This window comes from Zalophus californianus, chromosome X, assembly GCF_009762305.2.
Source record: "Zalophus californianus isolate mZalCal1 chromosome X, mZalCal1.pri.v2, whole genome shotgun sequence".
Lineage (NCBI taxonomy): Eukaryota > Metazoa > Chordata > Mammalia > Carnivora > Otariidae > Zalophus > Zalophus californianus.
Window position 1 is genome coordinate 57,320,412 of NC_045612.1, and position 24,644 is coordinate 57,345,055.

The 24,644-nt window shown below is 36.6% G+C and overlaps 1 protein-coding gene across 1 annotated transcript in view; it reads right to left on the reverse strand.

The window, feature by feature from the left end:
• DACH2 (dachshund family transcription factor 2) overlaps window positions 1-24,644 on the reverse strand; it is a 927,084-nt gene that overhangs the window by 445,644 nt on the left and 456,796 nt on the right. The window lies entirely within an intron of this gene.

Genomic DNA, 24,644 nt, shown 5'->3' on the forward strand with positions numbered 1-24,644 from the left:
TGAAGAATAGAAAAATTGAAATGAAAAATGCACTAGAGGGAATTAGCAACAGATTAGCTGATGCAGAACAAACCATCAGTCTGGAAGACAAGGTAAGGGAAATCCCCCAAGCAGTCAGCAAAAAGGAAAAAAAAAATTTAAAAATGAGAATAGTTTCAAAGAATATGGGACAATATCAAGTGTACTAACATTTGCATTATAGGGGTCCCAGAAGGAGAAGAGAGAGAAGGGGGCAGAAAACTTATTTGAAGAAGTAATAGCTGAAAGATTTTCCTCTAAGATCAGGAACAAGACAAGAATACCCACTGTTTTTTAAAGATTTTATTTATTTACTTGAGAGAGAAAGAGAGTGGTATAGACAGGGAGAGAGAATCTGAAGCCGACTCTGCTCTGAGCACAGAGCCCAACACAGGGCTCAGTTCCATGACCATGAGATCATGACCTGAGCCAAAATTAAGAGTTGGGCACTCAATCAACTGATCCACCCAGGTGCTCCAAGGATGCCCACTTTTGCTACTTCTATTCCACATAGTACTGGAAGTCTTACCCACAACAATCAGACAAGAAAAAGAAATAAAATCATCCAAATGGGTAAAGAAGAAGCAAAACCGTCACTTTTTGAAGATGATATGACTCTATATATAGAAATCCCTAAATATTCCACATAAAAATGATTACAACTAATAAATGAATTCAGTAAAATTACATGATACAAAATTAATATACAGAAATTTGTTGCATTTCTATAAACTAATAAACTATCAAAAAGAAATATTTTTTAAACATCTCATTTATAATTACATCAAAACAATAAAATTACTAAAATTAAACTTAAGGAAATGAGAGGCCTATACTCTGGAAACAATAAAAAATGGATGAAAGAAATTGAAGACGACATAAAGAAATGGAAATATTTACCTTGTTCATGGACTAGGAGAATTAATATTATTAAAATGTCCATACTACCCAAAGCAATCTACAGATTCAGTACAATTCCTATCAAAATACCAATCACATTATTCATAAAACTAGAACAAATAATATTAAAATTTGTGAGGAACCATAAAAGACCCCAAATAACCAAAGCAGTCTTAATAAAGAATAACAATAAGCCATCAGGGAAATTCAAATTAAAACCACATTGAGATACCACCTTACACCAGTTAGAATGGCAAAAATTGACAGGGTAAGAAACAACAAATGTTGGAGAAGTTGTGGAAAAAGGGGAACCCTCTTACACTCTTGGTGGAAATGCAAGTTAGTACAGCCACTTTGGAAAACAGTGTGGAAGTGCCTCAAAAAATTAAAAACAGAGCTACCCTATGACCCAGCAATTGCACTCCTGGGTATTTACCCCAAAGACACAGATGTAGTGAAAAGAAGAGCCACATGCACCCCAATGTTCATAGCAGCAATGTCCGCAATAGCCAAACTGTGGAAAGAGCCGAGTTGCCCTTCAACAGATGAATGGATAGAGAAGATGTGGTCCCTTTATACAATGGAATATGACTCAGCCATCAGAAAGGATGAATACCCAACTTTTCCATCAACATGGATGGGACTGGAGGAGATTATGCTAAGTGAAATAAGTCAAGAAGAGAAAGTCAGTTATCATATGGTTTCACTTATTTGTGAAACATAAGGAATAGCATGGAGGACATTAGGAGAAGGAAGGGAAAAATGATGGGGGGGAAATCGGAGGGAGAGATGAACTATGAGAGACTATGGACTCTGAGAAACAAACTGAGGGTTTTAGATGGGAGGGGGTTGGGGGGATGGGTTAGCCTGGTGATGGGTATTAAGGAAGGCACGTACTGCATGGAGCACTGGGTGTTATATGAAAACAATGAATCGTGGATCACCACATGAAAAACTAATGATGTATTGTATGGTGACTAACAACATAATAAAATAAAATTTAAAAAAAGAAAAAATAAAGAAATGAAAATAAATGTAAACAGGAAGCTAAAAGACAAAGAAAAAGAATAACAAAGCTGGAGGTATCACACGCCCAAATTTCAAAGTACACTACAAACTATACTACATTATACTACAAAGCTATAGTAATCAAAACTGTATAGTACTGGCACATCGATCAGTGAAACAGAATAGAGAGCCCAGAAATAAACTACACTTCTCTGATCAATTAATTTACCAAAAAAAGAAGCAAGAATATATGACAGGAAAAAGGTAATCTCTTCAATAAGTTGTGTTGGGAATACTGAACAGCTATATGAGAAAGAGAGACACTGGAGCATACACCATATACAAGAAAACACTCAAAATGGAATAGACTTAAATGTAAGACCTGAAACCATAAAACCCATAAAAGAAAATATAGTAAGTAAACTATGGGCATTCTTCTTAGCAATATTTTTTTTCGATCTGTCTCCTCAAGCAAGGGCAACAAAAACAAAAATAAATAATTGGGACCACCACAAATTAGAAAGTTTTACACAGAGAAGGACATCATCAACAATGAAATGGCAGCTTACTGGATGAGAAGATGTTTGCAAATGATAGATCTAACAAAGGGTTAATATCCAAAATACATAAAGAACTCATACAACTCAACACCAAACAATCCAATTAAAACATGGGCAGCAGACCTGAATAAACATTTTTCCAAAGAAGACATACAGATAGACAACAGACACATGGAAAGATGTTTAACATCACTAATCATCAGGAAAATGCAAATCAAAACTGCAATGAAATATCATCTCACACCTGTTGGAATGGCTAGTATCAAGAAGACAAGAAATAAGTTCTGACAAGAATATGGCAAAAGGAAAACACTTGTGCACTGTTGGTAAGAATGTAAATTGGTGTAGACACTGTGGAGAACTGTATAAAGGTTCCTCAAACAATTAAAAATATAAATACCATAAGTCCAGCAATTCCACTTATGGGTATATATTGTGATGCCTTCCTTCTTCAAGATTGCTTTGGCTATTTGGAGTCTTTTATGATTCCATATAAGCTTTAGGATAGTTTTTCCTGGTTCTGTGAAAAATGCTGTTGGTATTTTGATAAAGACTGCATTAAACCTGTAGATTACTTTGGGTAGTATAGACATTTTAACAATATTTGTCCTAATCCATGAGCACGGAATGTCTTTCCACTTTTTTGTGTCATCTTCAATTTCTTTCATCAGTGTTTTGTACTGATCTTTCACTTCTTTGATTAGGCTTATACCTACGAATCTTATTGTTTTTGATGCAATTGTAAATGGCATTGATTCCTTAATTTCTCTTTCTGCTGCTTCATTATTGGTGTATAGAAATGTAACAGATTTCTGTATGTTGATTTTCTATCCTGAGAGTTTTCTGAATTTATCAGTTGTAGCAGTTTTTTGGTGGAGTCTTTCAGGTTGTCTACATAGATTATCATGCCACCTGCAAATAGTGAAAGTTTGACTTCTTCCTTGCTGATTTAGATGTCCTTTATTTCTTTTTGTTGTGGGATTGTCGTGGCTAAGTTTTCTAGTACTACGTTAACTAACAATGATGAGAGTGGACAACTTTGTCCTATTCCTAACTGGAGAGGAAAACCTCTCAGTGTTTCCCCATTGAGAATATTAGCTGTGGGTTTTTGTATATGGCTTTTATGATGGTGAAGCATGTTCCTTCTAAACCTACTTTGTTGAGTGTTTTTATCATGAATAGATGTTGTACTTTGTCAAATAATTTCTCTGCATCTATTGAAAAGATCTTACGGTTTTTATCCTTTCTTTTATTAAGGTGATGTATCATGTTGACTGATTTGCAAATATAGAAACACACTTGCAAACCAGGAATAAATCCCATTTGATCATGGTGAATGATTTTTTTAATGTATTGTTGGATTCAGTTTCCTAGTATTTTATTGATAATTTTTGCATCCATTTTCATCAGAGATATCAACCTGTGGTTCTTTTTTCTCACGGAGTCTTTTTCTGGTTTTGACATCAAGTAATGCTGGCCTCATAAAATAAATTTGGGTTTTCTTTCTTTTTCTATTTTTTTGGAATAGTTCAAGAAGAATAGGTATTAATTCTTCTTTAAATGCTTGGTAGAATTGACCTGTAAAGCCATCTGGCCCTGGACTTTTGTTTTTTGGGAGGTTTTTTGTTTTTTTGTTTGTTTGTTTTTTTGTGGGGTTTTTTTTTTTGGTTACTAATTCATTTTCTTTGCTGGTTGTCAGTCTGTTCAAGTTTCTTATTTCTTCCTATTTCACTTTTGATAGTTTATATGTGTCTAAGAATTTGTCCATTTCTTCCTGGTTGTCCATTTATTTGCCGTGTAGTTTTTCATAATATTCTCTTATAACTGTTTATATTTCTGTATTTTTGGTTATTTCTCTTCTCTAGTTTGTGATTTTATTTATTTGGGTGCTTTCTCTTTTCTTTGTGTTAAGTCTGACTAGAGGTATACCAATTTTATGAATTTTTTTCAAAGAACCAGCTCCTGGTTTTATTTATCTGTTCTATTGTTTTGTTTTGTTTTAGTTTCTATACCATTTATTTCTCCTCTAATCTTTATTGTTTCCTTTTTTTCTGGCTTTTGCCTTCATTTTCTGTTCTTTTCCAAGCTGCTTTAGGTGTAAGATTAGGTTGTGTATTTGAGATTTTTCTTGCTTCTTGAGATAGACCTATATTGTATATAATTCCTTCTTAAACAGCTTCTGCTGCATCCAAAAGGTTTTGAACCGTTGTGTTTTCATTTTCATGTTTCCATGTATTTTTTATTTCATCTTTGATTTCCTGGTTGACCCATTCAGTGTTTAGTAGCATGTTGTTTAGCCTCATTTGTGGTCTTTCCAAACTTTTTCATGTGGTTGACTTCCAGTTTTATAGTGTTGTCATCAGAAAAGTTCATAGGGTGATTTCAATCTTTTTATATTTGTTGAGGCCTGATTTGTGACCTACTATGTGATCTACTCTGGAGAGTTTTTATGCATCTAGGAAAGAATGTGTATTCTTTTGTCTTAGGATGGAATATTCTGAGTATATGTTAAGCCCATCTGGTCCAGTGTGTCATTCAAAGCTATTGTTTTCTTGTTTATGTTCCATTTAGATGATCTGTCCATTGATGTAAGTGGGTTATTGAAGTTCCCTATTATTATTGTGCTATTATCCATTTGTTCCTTTATGTTTATTATTAATTGTTTTATATATTTGGGTGCTCCCATGTGGGGTGCGTAAATATTTACAGTTGTTAGATCTTCTTGTTGGTTGTCTACTTTAATATGATATACTACCCTTCTTCATCTCTTATTACAGACTTTATTTTAAAGATTAGTTTTGTTGATGTAAGTATTGCTACTCCGGCTTTCTTTTGACATCCATTGGCATGATAAACATTTCTCCACACTGTCACTTTCAAAGTGCAGGTGTCTTTAGGTCTAAAATGAGTCTTTTGTGGGCAGTATATAAATGGGTTTTGTTTTTTCATCCATTTTGACACCCTATGTCTTTTGATTGGAACATTTAGTACATTCACATTCAAAGTAATTTTTGATAAATATGATTTAGTCTCATTTTATTATTTGTGTTATCATAGTTTCTGGAGATTTTCTCTGATCCTTTCTTATCTTTGTCACTTTTGATTTCTCCTTTGCATTCAGAAAGTCCCCTTTAATATTCCTTACAGGGCTGGTTTAGTGGTCATGAACTCCTTTAGTTTTTGTGTGTCTGGGAAACTCTTTATCTCTCCTTCTATTCTGAAATACAGTTTTCCTGGATAGAGTAATCACAGCTGCAGATTTTTTTCCATTCAGCACTTTGAATATATCATTCTGCTCCCTTCTGGCTTGCCAAGTTTCTGTTGAAAAATCTCCAGCTAGCCTATGGATTTTCCCTTGTAAGTTAAGGACTTCTTTTTCTTGCTGCTTTTTATAATTTTCCCTTTATCACTATATTTTGTAAATTCAATTACAATATGTTTTGGTGTTGGCCTGCTTTTGTTGATTTTGATGGGAGTTCTCTATGCCTCCTGGATCTGGATGTCTGTTTCCTTCCCTATATTAGGGAAATTTTCTGTTATTTCTTGAAATAAATTTTCTGCCCCTTTTTCTCTCTCTTCTTTTGGGACTCTTATAATACAAATGTTCTTACATTTGATAGAGTCACTGAGTTCCCTAAGTCTATTCTAGTGTTCCAATATTCTTCTATCTTTCATTCAGCTTCATTATTTTCCATTATTTTGTGTTATGTCACTAATTCAGTTATCTACTCCTTCCAGCCTGCTCTTCATTGCATCAAACCTGTTTCAAATCTCATTTATTGTATTCTTTATTTCTGATTGATTCTTCTTTAACTCTTTTATATCTGTGTAAGTGTCTCTCTGATGTCTTCTATTCTTTTCCCAAGCTGAGTGAATATCCTTACGATTGCTGCTTTCAATTCTCCATCAGGCATACTAATTATATCTGTTTCAATTAGACCTCTGACTGTGGCCTTATCTTGTCATTTCATTTTGGATAAATTCCTCTGTCTTTGCATTTTGTCTAAGACTCTGCCTTCTTCTCTGTGTTGGAAAAGCAAGTTATGTCTCCTGCTTCTCAAAGTAATGGCTTTATGAAAATGAAGTCATGTAATGCCCAGGGCCTGGTGTTTTACAGAGTGCCTCCAGTGTGTGTTGCATGCACTCTGTTATTGCTATTGTTTTGTGGCTATTCTATCCTTCATGCCAGTCATCTGCAGAGGGTCTCCTTAGCTGCTGTGGGTAGTGTTTAGTTCCTGGCCTGAAAGTAGAAAGTTTTAACTAGGTGACCTCTGGTGTGCTTGTGAAATGAGACCTGACACCATCCCCACTGGAACTGAGGCCCTACAAAACTCTGGTTCAGAGACATGGACTGGGCAAGGATTTGTGCTTGTCTTCTGGGGGAATGCCTTGTCACTGGGAATGAGGCAAGCTTGACTGAGAAGGGCAGTCCCCCACACACACAGCACAGTGTGGGTGCAGCTTACTGTAAGCAAGTTAGGCAGACAGTGTAGGTGCTATGCTGCTTCCCTCAGGTGGCTCTGGGTGTATGCTGAGGGGCAGGGGAGGAAAATGATGCCCGCCAACTCCTTTGTTCCTTGAGAGACATTTCTGTGAATACTGCCTCTCCAGGAAGTGCTCTTAGAAAAGTGAATAATCTTCGATCCTGTGTGTTCCAGGCATTTTTCAGACTGCTGTTTATATGCTGTCTCTGGGTTTATTTCTGTTTTCTTTCCAGGAGCAACATAGTGGCTTCTGGGCTCTATCCTACCCAAACTTGCAGATCTTTAAAACTCCAGTCTTTAGAGATGGTGTGGACAGAGGCTTGTGCTGGTTTTTTGGGGGAAGGACCAAACATGTTGGGAGTGAAGCAAACTTGACTGAAAAGGGAAGTCCCGCCAGAGCACAAGGGCACAGGATTTAGTATAAACTAGTTAGGCAGCCAGTGTCAGTGCTGAGTTGCTTCCTGCCTGTGGTTATGTTTATGCTGAGGGGTAGGGGAGGAAAATGGAACTGGCTCCTTTGTTACCTTTGAGGCAACTCCCTGAACACTCCTTTTCAGGGAAGTGCTCCTAGAATAGTGAATAACCTCCAGTGTGTGCCCCAACTGTTTTTCAGATTGTTCTTTCTATGCTTTCAGTCCCCAGGATTGTTTGCCTGCCTTCTTTCTAGGAGAAGTGCAGTGGCCTCCATGCTCTATCCCAGTCAAGCCAGCTGACCTTTAAAACTCTAAGCTTTAAGCCCTGCTATTTGCACAAGTCATGAAATTCAGCCCTTCTCATTTTCCAAGCCAATGGCTTTGAGGAAATATTCTCCTTGTGCACTCCCCTGAGTGCTCTACTTTCTCTTGCCCTTCTCCATGACTAGGGCTCCTTCCCCTCAACAGCACCCACAATCTGTTTCTCCCCTAAACCATGTCCCCACACTTCCTACCCTCTTTGATGTGGACTCTTCTATATCTTTAATTTTGCAGTTTGTTCTGTTGGCTTTAGGCTGACTTATTGGGTATTTAGGATGATTTGATAGTTACCTAGTTGTTTTTATGGAATTAGATGAGCTTAGGGCCCTCATATTCTGTTGCCATCTTTCTCTCCTCTATTCATACATTTTAAGTAAGGTTTCAAATATTTCTTTTACATGTTATCAAAATTCCATAAAACTACACTTCAAAATTGTGGAAAACATGAAACATGTCTAAGACTATTTCCTAGTAACTGCCTTACAGAAATTAAAAACATTTCTACCAGGAACATTACATATATTATGGATTTAAACTTTGCTATCTTGAGGGAAAAGATTAATGTGATTATTACAAATATATCACATATAATTTGGATATATTGTTCCAAGAGAAAAAGACTCATACCTGCATATCACAAAGTACTCAAATGCCTCTTGAGATGTCTAACAGAATATGTAGAACATGAGATTTTGATTTCCAACTATCAACATAAAGAAATGGAAGTGTGTGACATCTGATATCTGACATCTAACATCTTACACCATAGCTCATCCACTTCTGTAGGTACAATCTAATCTCATTAAATGAATGTGTGTAGGCAAACAATTCTCAACAATTCAACTGCCATTTCCTAACAAAATTTAAGGGACATTCTGTAATAGGAGAACAACTCTTGAAGGAGCCTACCAGTTCACTAAAAAGATGCCCCCAATCACAGTAATATATGCAAATATTAGTTATTTTTTTAAATGTCAGTCTTAATTTCAGGTTTTGATTGCTGCACAAATACATAAATTCTTTGTTAAATATTTTAAGATGGTAAAATATTTTGTCCCATTCAAATGACAAATAGAAGTCAATGTGCATATAAAGATTCTATTGTGCACATTCACTGTCCATATATATGCACAATGATAACAATGATTCTGTTAATTCTAGTTAAATCTGATTCAGAAATTCAAAAGTATGTAAGGAACTGCATGGAGATTTGTTTCAGAGATGGACAGAGGAACCATTTGTTTAAACAAAAGTGAATTATCTCTCATTTAAGAATCTTCATTTAACCAAAGATATGTCCCACTTATAAAGCTTTAGTGTTTGTACTTCTATTAGGAAAGATTTAATAGGAGTAAAATTTCATTAAAGCTGATCTTATTTAATCTTTCTTCATTTGTGTCTCATTTTTTAAATCATAATCATTGTTTTGTACCTGCTAAGTACATGGATCATAATGTATTTTGTATGTTTCCTAAATGGATTGCAACTTTAAAGTATTTGAGAACTCCAGAACCACTAGATCTAGAGGTTGCAAATCTAAACCCACCCAAGCACACTTGCTGATTCACATTCACTAAATGTATTAGCTGAAATAAGCATAATAAATGAAAGAGAATAAAATAAAAAACAATTTCACACTAAGTGATGGCTTGACTTATAGGAAGTGGCAGCTCTGATGGCCCACGGCATAGAATTAGTTTTGCCACTTGATAATTTGACTGATTCACTTGCATGGCCAGAAGAGGACATTTTCTGCCTGATTTCAGTGTAATCAAGTCACCTGCTCAGCCATTGCTAGGGCCAAGTCAATTTCATTCCACTAAGCACTGAGAGTGTGCAGGGAGTAAAAAGAAGAACAGCTTTCTACATATATGTGCAGAACTATTGAGCGTTAATGATAGCAGCAATTAACTCTTCCTAATGCATTATTGTGCTTTCTTTTCTGTATAATATGTAAAGTGAAAAGGAGTTAGCCATCTTACTTCCTCAAGAAACCACCCATTCCAATCAGTGCTAATGGTAGGTTTGCTTCCTTCACTAATAGATTTTAAATTTACATTTAAAAAATAAAATAATAAAAATAAAATCAACCAGAAAAAGTTCAAAGGAAAACACTGTAACACCATATATCTTTCAAAATTAACTCATGTCAATAATGTACTTACCTCTAAGCAGCTATGGTGTGTGTGTGTGCACACTGTGGCACTTTAGGTTTCATTTATTCTAAAAGTTGACTAAACTGGTACCATCCCAATATAATGCAAGACAATACATCAAATCACAAGATTGAAATGATCTTAGAAACAATAAAACAATAATGACTTAAAAATACAAACTTTAACTCATAAATGATGACCTTTGCAAAATGTATTTCCATTTGTTACCAATGAATAATAAACATTCCCACTGATCAATAAAATTACAAGTACCATTTAAGGAAACTCTCTTGGTTTATTTTAATTTTCATGCACTTAGTAAGCTGCATTTAAATAAAGTTTCATTGAATGCATATATATTTGTTTCCACGAGTTGACATTTTTTGTTTGTTTGTTTGTTTGTTTGTCTTTACATACTGGAGATTCTCTCTGGAATGTCAAATGAGCATCAAACAAAACTACTAGATTGGAGTATTGGAGAAATCTACATTGCTTTCATTCTATTAAAAACAGGTGCATCTAATCTACAGGCACATGGCCCAGATTTTTCAATCTTGAGGGAAAAGATAGCTTTATAGGTCCAGTGTCCAGGTAAAGTGGCTTGAGGAGTGAGGTTCACACAAAAAGGACAAGGGAGAAGAGGGTCGAGTCCTACATTGCTAATATTAACACAAAGTAAAAGCGGAGACAGTTCAACTGGTTTATAACCTACCAAAAAGTAGATAAATAGAGGTAACAGAGAGAGGTAACATGGCAGACAAGTAGGAGCATTCTAGACTTGCCTCATCCCTTAAACACAACTAGATAAATATCAAATCATTTTGAATATTTAATAAATAATAAAAAGACTGACAGAAAAAAATGCACAATTAGACAGAGAGAAGAGACCACCTCGTGCAGAAATGTGATTTGGAGGAGAAAAGAATCCTGGGTGCTGTAGAGAGGAAGGATCCCTGGTCACAGAGAGAGATGAGAGAGAGAGGAGCACACGGGATCAGACAAGGAAAACATTTCCCCAAAGACATTGACTGGGAAAAACAGAGGGGTTGATTTACATGAGTCTTTGCAGCCGGTGGGGTTCAAAGACTGGAGTTTGAGAGGTCCACAGCATGAATGGTGTGGAGTCTGACAGCACTGCAGTGTTCCTGTGGACAAGGAGGGCAGATAGTGCAGTAGCACACAATATGATCTGAAGATCCCCTGAAATGCAAAGGGAGAGACAGTTCCCCCTAGCTACAGCACATGTGGGAGAGGCGGCATTGCCTCTTAGGGGACAAAAGCGCAGTCAGGAGCCATTGCATTCCCTGCCCCTTAAGCACAGGGGCAGAAATACTTGTTGAGGTCGACTAACCTGGAGTCAGGCTTTTTGCTGCACGTTACACTGAACTCCAAGCTCCTGCATGTTGATGCAACTGCCCTTCTGGGAAGGCAGCACCAGCCCAGGCAGAGTGAGACAATCCCCCAGAAAACCAGCATGGGTTTGCAATGTGCCAGGTCCCTAAAGTTTGGAGTTTTGAAACTCAGCCAGCATGCCTGAGGTAAAACACAGGGGCCTGAGATAAAACACAACACTACACTGCAGAGCAGACAGATGGCCCAGACACAAACAGGGTGAAGGCAAGGATCTGATAGACATCTGGGACACATGAGGGGAGATTGTTGGTTGTTCTGTTGTTCTGTGAGGGCTTCCTGTACAGTGGCAGGTGCAAACACCCTTCTCCAGAGATGAGCAAGAGGGTTGGTGCTATTTCCCTCCACTACCCCTCAGCATAATCTAACTTTAGTTAACAGCACAGCACCAACAATAGCAGCCCAAACCACTTACACCAGGACCCGCCCACTGGCACTCTAGGTGCTGATTTACTGGGGCAAATGTGTGTGAGAACCAGAGCATCAGGCCCTTCCCCCAGAAAAAAAGCACAGACCACCTGCACATACCATGTCTACTGACCATAGAGTGCTGCAAAGCTTCAGTTCTAGTGGAAATAATATCAAGTCTTTTTTAACAAGAAGACAAGAGCACACCTAGTTAAAATTTGCCACACTCACCAAGGGCCAAACACTCCCTACTACAGGCAAAAAGAAACTTTGCAGAGGACTGACCTGAGGGAAAGAGCAGTCAAAACACAGCAAAAGAGTGCACATAGCATACATCAGAAACAATTCCTGAAGCACCAGACCCTGGACAGTATATGAACCCTTCCTCATAAAGCCAATACAGTCAGGAACAGGAAACATAACAGGCTTTCCTAACACACAGAGGAACACAGACACATAGATAAATGCCAAGACCGAGGAATTCATCCAAGAAGAAAGAACAAGAAAAGGTGGTGGCCAGGGATATAACTGAAACATATATAAGTAATAAGCCTGATCCAGAATTTAAAACAATAATCATAAGGATACTAGCTGGGCTTGAGCAAAGCATAGAAGACACCAGGAACTCCCTCACTTCAGAGACAAAAGACTTAAAAACAAGTAAGATCAAAATAAAAAATGCTATCACCAAGATGTGAAACTGACTGGATATAATGACTACAAAAATGGAAGAAGCAGAGGAATGAATAACTGATATAGAAGATAAAATTATGGAAAAGAATGAAGCTTAAAAGAAGACAGAAAGAAAAATATTGGATCACAAATATAGACTTAGGGAACTGAGTGATTCCATAACGTGTGATAACATTTGTATCATAGGAGTCCCAGAGGAAGAGAGAGAAAAAGGGGCAGGAGGTTTATTGAGGAAATTATACCTGAAAACTTCACTTCCCCAATATGGGTAAGGAAATAGACATCCAAATTCAGGAGGCACAACAGGCCAACACAAGACATATCATAGTGAAATTTACAAAATATATAGATAAGGAAAAAAAATCCTAAAAGAAGAGAAAAGAAACCCTTACTTACAAGGAAAGACATCAGCTTAGCAGCAGATCTTGCCACAGAAACATAACAGGCCAAAAGAAAGTGGCATGATATATTCAACGTGCTGAATGGGAAAAATATGCAGCCAAGAATACTTATCTAACAAGGCTGCTATTCAAAAGAGAAGACAAGATAAAAAGTTGCCAAAACAAACAAAAACTAAAGGAGTTCATGACCACTAAACCAGCTCTCCTAGAAAAAGTAAAGGCGACGCTTTGAGTGAGAGAGAAAGACCAAAAGCAATGAAGAATAGAAAGGAACAGAAAAAACTACTTAACAAGTAATACAATGGCACTAAATTCATATCTATCAATATGAATGTAAATGGACTAAATGCTCCAATCAAAAGACATAAGGTGTTAGAATGGATAAAAAATATATAAGACCCATCTATATGCTGCCTACAAGAGACTCATTTTAAACCTAAAGACACCTGCAGATTGAAAGTGAGAAGATGGAGAGAAATTTATCATGCTAATGGACATCACAAGAAACCAAGACTAGGCATATTTATATCAGACAAACTAGGTTTAAAACACAGATTGTAACAAGAGATGAAGAAGGTAAGTATATGACAACAAAGGAATATATCCAACAAGAAGAAGTAACAATTGTAAATACTTATGTCCCCAACTTGGGAGCACATATATATATAAAACAACTAACAAAAAATATAAATAAAATCATTGATAATAATATAATAATATTAGCTAACATTAAAACCCCACTTATGACAATAGACAGATGGCCAAACACAAAATCAACAAAGAAACAATGGCTTTTTTAAAAAGATTTATTTATTTACTTGAGAGAACAAGAATGAGAGAGAGAGAGAGACAGAGAGTACATGAGAAGGGGGAGGGTCAGAGGGAGAAGCAGACTCCCCACTGAGCGGGGACCCTGATGCGGGATTTGATCCCGGGACTCCAGGATCATGACCTGAGCCGAAGGCAGTAGCTTAACCAACTGAGCCACCCAGGCGCCCCAGAAACAATGGCTTTTAATGACACACTGAAATGTGAACTTAAAAGATATATTCAGGACATTTCATTCCGAAGTGGCAAAATACACATTCTTTTCAAGTGTACATGGGGCATTCTCCAGAATAGATTGCATAGTGGGTCACAAGTCATGCCTCAACAAGTACAAAAAGATTGAGATCATACCATGTATATATTCAGATCACAACACTGTGAAACTTGAAGTCAACAAAAAGAAAAATTTAGAAATGCCACAAATACATCAGTTTAAAGAATATCCTAGTGAAGAATGAATGGGTCAACAAGGAAATTAAAGAAGAAATAAAAAACTACAGGGAAACAAATGAAAATGAAAACAGGATGGTCCAAAACATTTGGGTTGCAGCAAAAGTGATCATAAGAGGGAAGTATATAGCAATACAGGCCTACCACAAGAAGCAAGAAGGGTCTCAAATACACAAACTATCCTTATACCTAAAGCAGCTAGAAAAAGAAGTACAAATGAAACCTAAAACAGCAGAAGAAAGGAAATAATAAAGATAAGAGCAGAAATAAATGATACAGAAACAAACAAAAAAAACAACAACAGTAGAACAGATTAATGAAATCAGGAGCTGGTTCATTGAAATAATTAATATAATTGATAAATAGCTAGCCAGACTTATGAAAAAGAGAAAGGACCCAAATAATTAAAATCATGAATAAGAGAGGAGAGATCACAACAAACACCACAGAAATAGAAACAATTAAAAGAGAAAATTATGAAAAATTATATGACAACAAATTGGGCAGTCTGGAAGAAATGGTTAAATTACTAAAAACATAAACTACCAAAACTGAAACAGGAATAAATAGGAAATTTGAACAGACCATAAACAACAAAGAAAGTGAATTGTTAATCAAAAATCTCCCAACAAAAAAAAATGTCCAGGGCCAGATGTTTTCCCAGGGGAATTCTACAAGACATTTAAAGAAGAGTTAATGCCTATTCTTTTCAAACTGTTCCCCCCAAAAAATGGAAATGAAAGGAAAAGTTCCAAATTCATTATATGGGACCAGCATTACCTTCATGCCAGAACCAGACACCAACTCCACTAAAAAAGAGAATTAAAGGCCAATATCCCTCATGAACATGGATGCAAACATTTTCAATACAATACTAAGAAATTGAATCCAACAGTACATTAAAAGAATCATTCCCTTAAATCAAGTGGGATTTATCCTTGGTTTGCAAGTGTGGTTCAATATTCAGAAATGAACCAATGTAATACACCACATTAATAAAAAAAGGATAGGAACCATATGATCCTCTCAATACATGTACAAAAAGCATTTGACAAAAAACAGCATCCATTCTTGATTAAAACCCTCAAAAAAGTATGTTTAGAGGGAACATACCTCAACATCATAAAGGCTGTATATGAAAGACTCACAGCTAATATAATCCACAATGGGGAAAAACTGAGAGCTTTTCCTCTAAAGTCAGGAAAAAGGGATGGCTACTCTCACCATTGTTATGTAACATAGTACTGGAAGTCCTAATCTCAGCAATCAGACAACAAAAAGAAATAAAAGGCAGTGAAACTGGCTAGAAGTCAACCTTTCAGTATTCACAGATGACATGATACTCTGTGTAGAAAACCCGAAAGACTCCACCAAAAAATTTCTAGAACTAATACACAAATTCAGTAATGTTGCAGGAGAAAAAAAAAATCAATGTACAGATTTGTTGCATTTCTATACAGCAATAATGAGACAGCAGAAAGAGAAATCAAGGAATTGATCACATTTACAATTGTACCAAATATCATAAGATACTGAGGAATAAACCTAACCAAAGGAGTAATAATCTGTACTCTGAAAACTATAGAACACTGATGAAAGAAATTGAAAATGATACAAAGAAATGGAAAACATTCCATGCTCATGAATCGAAAGAACAAATATTGTTAAAATGTCTATATTACATCGGGGCACTTGGGTGACTCATTTGGTTAAGTGTCTGACTCTTGGTTTTGCCTCACGTCATGATCTCTGGATCAGGAGATTGAGCCGCACATGGGGCTCTATGCTTAGCATGGAGTCTGCTTCAGATTCTCTCTAACTCTCCCTCCTGCTCGCTCTCAGTCTCTCTCTCTCTTTCTCAAATAAATAAATAAATATTTTTTAAAAAAATGTCTATATCACCCAAAGCTATCTACACATTTAATGAAATCCCTATCAAAATACTATCAGCATTTTTTATAGAACTAGAACAAACAATCCTAAAATTTGTACAGAGCCACGAAAGACACTGAATAGCCAAAACAATTATGAAAAAGAAAAACAAACCTGGAGACATCAGAATTCTGAACTTCAAAATATTACAAAGCTGTTGTGATGAAGAAAATATGGTATTGGCACATAAACAAACACATAAATCCATGAAACAGAATAAAAAACCCAGATTAAGATCCACAATTATATGGTCAACTAATCTTCGACAAAGTAGGAAAGAATATCCAATGGAAAAAGACCATCTCTTCAACAAATGTTGTTAGGAATTTTGGACTGCGACATGCAAAAGGAAGAAACTGGACTTATACCATACACACAAAAAAAGTTCAAAATGGATGAAAGATGTAAATGTGAGACAGGAAACCATAAAAATCCTAGAGAACACAGGCAGCAACCAGTTTGACATCTGCCATAGTAACTTTTCACTATATACATCTCTGGAGGCAAGATAAACAGAAGCAAAAATTAGCTATTGGGACTTTAAAAATATAAAATTTTCTGCACGGCAAAGGAAACAATTAACAAAACTAAAAGGCAACCTTCGGAATGGGAGAAGATATTTGCAAATGACATATCTGATAAAGGGTTAGTATCAAAAATACATAAAAACTTAACACCCAAAAAACAAATAATCCAGTTAAGAAATGGGCAGAAGACAGGGGGCCTGGGTTGTTCAGTCAGTTGAGTGTCTGACTCTTGATTTCACCGCAGGTCATGATCTCAGGGTTGTGGGATTTAGCCCCACATCAAGCTCCATGCTCAGTGGGAAGTCTACTTGGCATTTTCTCTCTCCCTCTCCCTCTGTCCCTCCCCACCTGCCTATAATAATAAATAAACCTTAAAAAAAAAGAAATGGACAGAAGACATGAATAGACATTTCTCCAAAGAAGACATCCATATGGCCAACAGACACATTAGAGATGCTCAACATCATTCATCATCAGGGAAATACAAATCAGAACAAGGAGATATTGACTCAAACATGTCAGAATGGCTAAAATTAACAATGAAGGAAAAAAATAATTGCTGGCGAGGATGGGGAGAAAGGGAAGCCCTCTTGCACTGTTGGTGGGAATGCAAACTGGTGTAGCCACCCTGGAAAACGGTATGGATGTTCCTCAAAAAGTTAAAAATAGAACTACCCTACAATCCAGCAATTGCACTACTAGGTGTTTACATAAAAGATACAAAAATACTGATTTGAAGGGATGCATGTTTATAGCAGCATTATCAACAATGGTCAAATTATGGAAAAAGCCCAGGTATCCATTGATTGGTGAATGGATAAGGAAGCTATATATATATATACTGAATATTGAATATGAAAATTCCTGAATATTATGAATAGTACTCAGTCATAAAAAAGAATGTAATCTTGCCAAATGCAAAGACTTGGATGGAACTAGAGTTTATTATACTAAGTGGAATATTTTAGTCAGAGAAAAACAAAGACAATGTGATTTCACGCATATGTGGAATTTAAGAAATGAAACAGATGCACATGGGGGGAAGAGAAGAAAATCATAAAACAGACTCTTAACTATAGAGAACAAACTGAGGGCTGCTATAGGGGAGGTAGGCAAGTAGATGGGTTAAATGTATGATGGGTATTAAAGAGGGTATTGGTGATGAGCACTGCTTGTTGTATGTAAGTAATAAATTACTAAATTCCACTCCTGAAATTAATATTATATGTCAACTAACTAGAATTAAAATAAAAACTTGTAAAAAAAAAAAGAGAGAGAAAGAGAAAAAGAAAATAAAGGGTAAATAAGTAGATATTGGCAAAGAATAGCTCAGAGGCATATTCTCCCATCATCTACAGTTTGAATGGGAGATGGTAAAGAGATTTCAGATGCAAGAGGATCAGTTCACCAAGCTAGACACTGAATATTGACTGTCTTAGGTGAATACACCTACTGGAGGAATTCTGGAAAAAGTGCATTTGAAAGGCATAGCAAATCAATCTGCATATGATTTATTCCCACATTAACTGAGCCATTCAAGGGGGAAAAAAAACAAAAATAATTGAAAGATATCACATACTATTAAATTCCACCTAGATTACTACTATTTTAGCCCATGTTTTATTTCATATTCCATGATATGATTTATCCTTTTTTTCCCTAGGAATTAAGTACATAATCTTACAAACCATCTCTTTAGTAAAATGAAATGGTGATCTTACCTAATGTAATTAGACAGTGTAGAAATACTCTTTCAATATGATAAGACTTATAAAAGATTATATCTTTCATTTATTGAGGTTACTCTTTCCTTTTAGGGTTCGCTTTTCAATCTGCTCACACTTCTCAGTTACAAAAAAAAAGTTATGCAATATGATCTGCTTTTAATAAAATTTATTTTTCCTAATAAGTGTCTCATTTCTAATTTAAATCATAGATGTACAAAATAACAAACATTATGAATCTAACTTACTAGAACAGACTGAGATTTGAAAGAGAATATTGATATTTACCAAAAAAAAGAAAAATTGGCTCTAAATCATGTGAAATCTTTGTCCTTAGTTATGTTTTTAAGATTGGAGGGATTATATTAAATTCTAAATTATCTGTGTTGAGTGGAAGGGTTATTGAAATGCCAAGATAAATCTGATACCTTATTCTTGCTCCAGGGAATTTGGCTTTCTTTTTCTTTTTACATGTCTGATATAGAAGCAAACAAGCAGAGAAAGAGACAAAAAACAGACAAATAAGAGTAAAGGTAGAGTGACAGAGTGTCCTACATCTTTATATCACTGTCTCTGCAAACAAATTTTTCAAAGTGAAATAATGAAGCAAGTATTGGCTGGAGATGAGGATTTTATTCTAACATATAAATACTTCCAGAATAGGAGTTAAGATAACAGAGTAATAAGAGGTCCTTATTTTTGCCTTGTCCCTCCAACACAGACAGATAAATATCAAATCATTCTGAACACCAAGGAAATTGATCTGAAGACTGAGAGAACAAACAGCACAATTAAAGGTAGAAAAAAGGCCAAATCCTGGAAGCACAAATGGAATTTAGCAAGCAGGACAGCATCCTCACTAGAGGCTTGAACAGCTTAAACTAAGCAACCCCCCCACCCCCGTGATCTGCATGGGCTTTTATTAGAAGTGCAAATGTGCTAGACAGCCAGAGCAGCAGTAGGATCCTTTGCCAAGAAGACCAGAACAAACACCCCACATGCACCAGTTCTATTGATCAGAGAGTGGTACAAAACTCTCGGGGAAATAGGACCAGGCCCAGGCTTTTCTAACACAAAAAGACAGGGACCTAGGCAAAATGCCAATATGGAAGAATTCATCCCAAAAGAAAGAACAAGAGGTCACAGCCAGGGAGCTAATAAAAAACAGATATAAGTAATATGCCTGAACCAGATGTTAAAAGAACAACCATTAAGGATACTAGCTGGACTTAAGAAAAGCACAGAAGAAACCAGAAGTCTCTTACCACTGAAATAAAACACCTAAAATATATTCAGGCTGAACTAAAACAATTAGCAAAGATGCAAAACCGACTGATTGTAATGAACACAAGGATGGAAGAAGCACAGGAATGAATAAGTGATACTGAAGATAAACTTATGGAAATAATGAAGCCGAAAAGAATAGGGAAAGAAAAATTCTGGATCATGACTGTAGACTTAGGGAACTGAGCAATTCCATAAAGTGTAATAACGTTCACATCATAGGAGTCCCAGAAGAAGAAAAGAGGGGGAAAAGGGAAGAAAGTTTATTTGAACAAATTATAGCTGAAAATTTCCCTAATTTGGGGAAGGAAACAGACATCCAAATCCAGGAGGCACAGAGAACTCTCACCAAAATCAATAAAAGCCGGCCAACACCAAAATATATTGTAGTAAAATTTGCAAAATACAGAGAATGGAAAAGAATTATAAAAGCAGCAAGGGAAAAGAAATCCTAACCTAAAAGGGAAGACAAATCAGGTTGCCAGCAGAGCTATCGCCAGAAACAAGGCAGGCCAGAAGGGACTGGCATGATATATACAACATACTGAATGCAAAAAGAATATGCAGGCAAGGATATTTTAATCAGCAAAGCTGTTATTCAGAGTAGGAGATATAAACAGTTTCCCAGACAAAGATTAAAGGAATTAGTGATCACTAAACAAACCCTGCCAGAAATATAAAAGGGGACTCTGAGTGGGAAGGAAAGACCAAAAGCATCAAAGATTAAGAAGGAATGGACAAAATCTCCAGAAACACTGACTTTACAGGTAATACAATGGCACTAAATTCATATCTATCAAAAATCATTCTGAATGTAAATGGACTCAATGCTCCAATCAAAAGACATAGGGTAACAGAATGGAAAAAAATATCTATATGATGCCTACAAGAGACTCGTTTTATACCTAGAGACACCTCCATATTGAAAGGGAGAGGATGGAGAACCATCTATCAAGCAAATGGATGTCAACAGAAAGCCAGAGTAGCCATACTTATATCAGACAAACTAAATTTTAAAACAAAGAATGTAGCAAGTGATGAAGAATGACATTATATCATAATAAAGGGGTCTACCCAATAAGAAGATCATCTAACAATTGAAAGTATTTATTCCCCTAAATTGGGAGCAGCCAAATATATAAATCAATTAATAACAGACATAAAGGAACTCATTGATAACAATACAATAATAGTAGGGGACTTTAACACCCTACTTAGACCAATGGGCAGATAATCTAAGCAGAAAATCAACAAGGAGACAAAGTCTTTGAATGACACACTGGACCAGAAGAGCTTAACAGAGACATTCAGAACAATTCATCCTAAAGCAGGAGAATACACATTCTTTTTCAGTGCACATGGAATATTCTCCAGAATAGATCACATACTGAATCACAAAAACAGGACCCTTAACAAGTACAAAAAGAATTGAGATCATACCAAGCATATTTTCAGACCACAATGCTATGAAACTTGAAGAAAGAAACCCAGGATGCTGCAGTTTATAGCAGCACGGACAGAAACCAAGACACCTGTGGCCTGGAGACCTCACTGAACAGACTGCAAACTCTCTGCTCTGAGGCAGAGGGTTGGAAACAGCCTCTTCTGCTCTGAATCACGGAAGAGACACGAAAAGCCACCAAGGAAAGATGCCAGACAACAAAAGCCCCCAAAACTGATTCCCACTGAGTCCATCCCCTGCCAAAGGGGGGCAGGGTAACTCCGTCCAAACAAGGTAGCCTGAGTAACAGCACGGAAGGGCCCTCCCCTAGAAGACAGGCTGGGAAAAAAGAGTCCAGCAACCCTAAGGTCCCTAGAAAACAGGTGCATCTTGATTGGGTTCTGGTCAATAATTTGGAATCTATACATTCCCTCACCACCACTCAACAGAATGACTAGGAGGAGGAACCCCCAAAATAGAAAAGACTCAGAGATTATGACCTATGCTGCAGATTTCCAAATGGATGCAGCTATAACCAAGATGTCGGAGATGTATTCAGGTTAACAATTGTGAAGACAATAGCTAGAATGGAGAAATCAACTAATGGCAATATAGAGTCTCTAAGGGCAGAAATGAAATCTGAATTGGCAGAACTCAAAAATGCTATCAATGAGATCCAATCCAATCTAGATAATCTAACAGCTAGGGTAAATGAGGCAGAAGAACGAAAAAGTGACCTGAAAGACAATATAATAGATAAAAAGGGAAAAGAGGAAGACAGGGAAAAACAACTCAGAATCCACGAAAATAGAAACAGAGAAATAAGTGACACCATGAAGGATTCCAGTGTCAGAATAATTGGAATCCCGGAGGGAGTAGAGAGAGAGAGAGAGAGAGAGAGAGAGAGAGAGAGGACTAGAAGATGTATTTGAGCAAATCATAGCTGAGAACTTCCTTAATCTGGGGAATGAAAAAAACATTCGTGTCCTAGAGGTAGAGAGGACCCCTCCCAAGATCAAGGAAAACAGGCCAACACCGCAGCAGGTAATAGTTAACTTCCAAATCTTAGAACCAAGGAAACCATCCTAAGGGCAGTTAGGGGGGAGAGATTCCTTACGTACAGAGGGAGGAATATCAGAATAACGTCACACCTATCCACAGAGATCTGGCAAGCCAGAAACGCCTGGCAGACATATTCAGGGTACTAAATGAGAAGAACATGCAGCCAAGAATATTTTATCTGGCAAGGATATCATTTAGAATGGATGGAGAGATAGAGACCTTCCACGACAAGCAGAAAATGAAAGAATATGTGACCACTAAGCTGGTCCTGCAAGAAATATTGAGGGGTGTTCTATAAAAGGAGAAAGACCAAAAGAGTGATATAAAACAGAAATTTACAGGGACAATCTATAAAAACAATGTCTACACAGGCAACATGATGACAATTAATTCATATTTTTCAATAATCACTCTCAATGTGAATGGCTTAAAGCTCCCATAAAATGGCACAAGGCTTCAGATTGGATAAAAAGACAGGACCCATCCATATGTTGCCTACAAGAGACTCATTTTGAATCTAAACATACATCCAGACTGAAAGTGAAGGGATGGAGATCCATCTTCCATGCCAGTGGACCTCAAAAGATAGCTGGGGTAGCAATTCTTATATCAGACAAATTAGATTTTAAACCAAACTCTGTAATTAGAGACAGAGAAGGACACTATATCATTCTTAAAGGTCTATCCAACAAGAAGATCTAACAGTTGTAAATATCTATGCCCCCAACATGGGAGAAGCCATCTACATAAGCCAACTGTTAACAAAAATAGTCATAATGATAACAATATGTTAATTGTAGAAGACCTCAATTCTCCACTCTCAGCAATAGACAGATCATCTAAGCAGAAAATCAACAAGGAAACAAGAGCTTTGAATGACACACTGGACCAGATGGACCTCATAGTTATATACAGAACATTCCACCTTAAAACAATAGAATACACATTCTTCTCGAGCGCACATGGAACTTTCTCCAGAATAGATCACATACTGGTTCACAAATCAGGTCTCAACCAATACCAAAAGATTGAGATTATTCCCTGTATATTCTCAGACCACAATGCTTTAAAACGGGAACTCAATCATAAGAAAAAAAGAGGCAGAAATTCAAACACTTGGAAGCTAAAGACCACTCTGCTCAAGAATGTTTGGGTCAACCAGGAAATCAAAGAAGAACTTAAACAATTCATGGAAGCCAATGAGAACGAAAACACATCGGTCCAAAACCTATGGGATACTGCAAAGGCAGTCTTAAGGGGGAAATACTTAGCCAACCAAGCATCACTCAAAAAAAAAAAATTGAAAAATTCTGAATTCACCAACTAACTCTACACCTTAAAGAACTAGAGAAAAAGCAACAAACGATGCCTAAGCCACGCATTAGGAGAGAAATAATTAAGATTAGAGCAGAGATCAATGATATTAGAAACCAGAAACACAGTAGATCAGATCAACAAAAGTAGAAGTTGGTTCTTTGAAAGAATTAATAAGATCGATAAACATGGGCCAGACTTATCCAAAAGAAATGAGAAAGGACCCAAATTAATAAAATTATGAATGAAAGGGGAGAGGTCACGACTAACACCAAGGAAATAGAAACAATTTTTAGATATTATTGTCAACAAATATATGCCAATAAACAGAGCAATCTGGAGGAAATGGAGTCCTTCCTGGAAACCTATAAGCTGCCAAGACTGCAACAGGAAGAAATGGACAACCTGAAGAGTCCAATAACCAGTAACGGGATTGAAGCAGTGATCAAAAACCTCCCCCCCAAAAAAGAGCTCAGGGCCTGATGGATTCCCAGGGGAATTCTACCAATCATTCAAAGAAAAAATAATACCTATTCTCCTGAAGCTGTTTCAAAAAATAGAAACAGAAGGAAAACTTCCAAGCTCATTCTATGAGGCCAGCATTACCTTAATCCCCAAATCAGGCAAAGACCCCATCAAAAAGGAGAATTTCAGATGAATATCCCTGATGAATATGGATTCCAAAATCCTTGACAAAATCCTACCTAATAGGATCCAACAATACATTAAAAGGATCATCCACCACGATGAAGTGGGATTTATCCCCAGGATGCAAGGATGGTTCAACATTCGCAAATCAATCAGTGTGATAGAACACATTAATAGGAGGAGGGAGAAGAACCATTTGGTCCCCTCAATTGATGCAGAAAATGCATTTGACACAACATCTTTTCCTGATTAAAACTCTTCAGAGTATAGGGATAGAGGGAACATTCCTCAAGTTCATAAAATCCATCTATGAAAAACCCACAGTGAATATCATCCTCAATGGGGAAAAGCTGAAAGCCTTTCCCTTAAGATCAGGAACACATCAAGGATGCCCACTCTCGCCACTATTGTTCAACACAGTACTAGAAGTCCTAGGAACAGCAATCAGAAAACAAAAAGAAATAAAAGGTATTCAAATTGGCAAAGAAGAAGTCAAACTCTCTCTTTTCACAGATGATATGATACTTTATGTCTGACATGATACTTTTGGGAAAACCCAAAAGACTCCACCCCTAAATTACTAGAACTCATGCAGGAATTCAGTAATGTGGCAGGATACAAAATCAATGCACAGAAATCAGTTGCTTTCTTATACACTAATA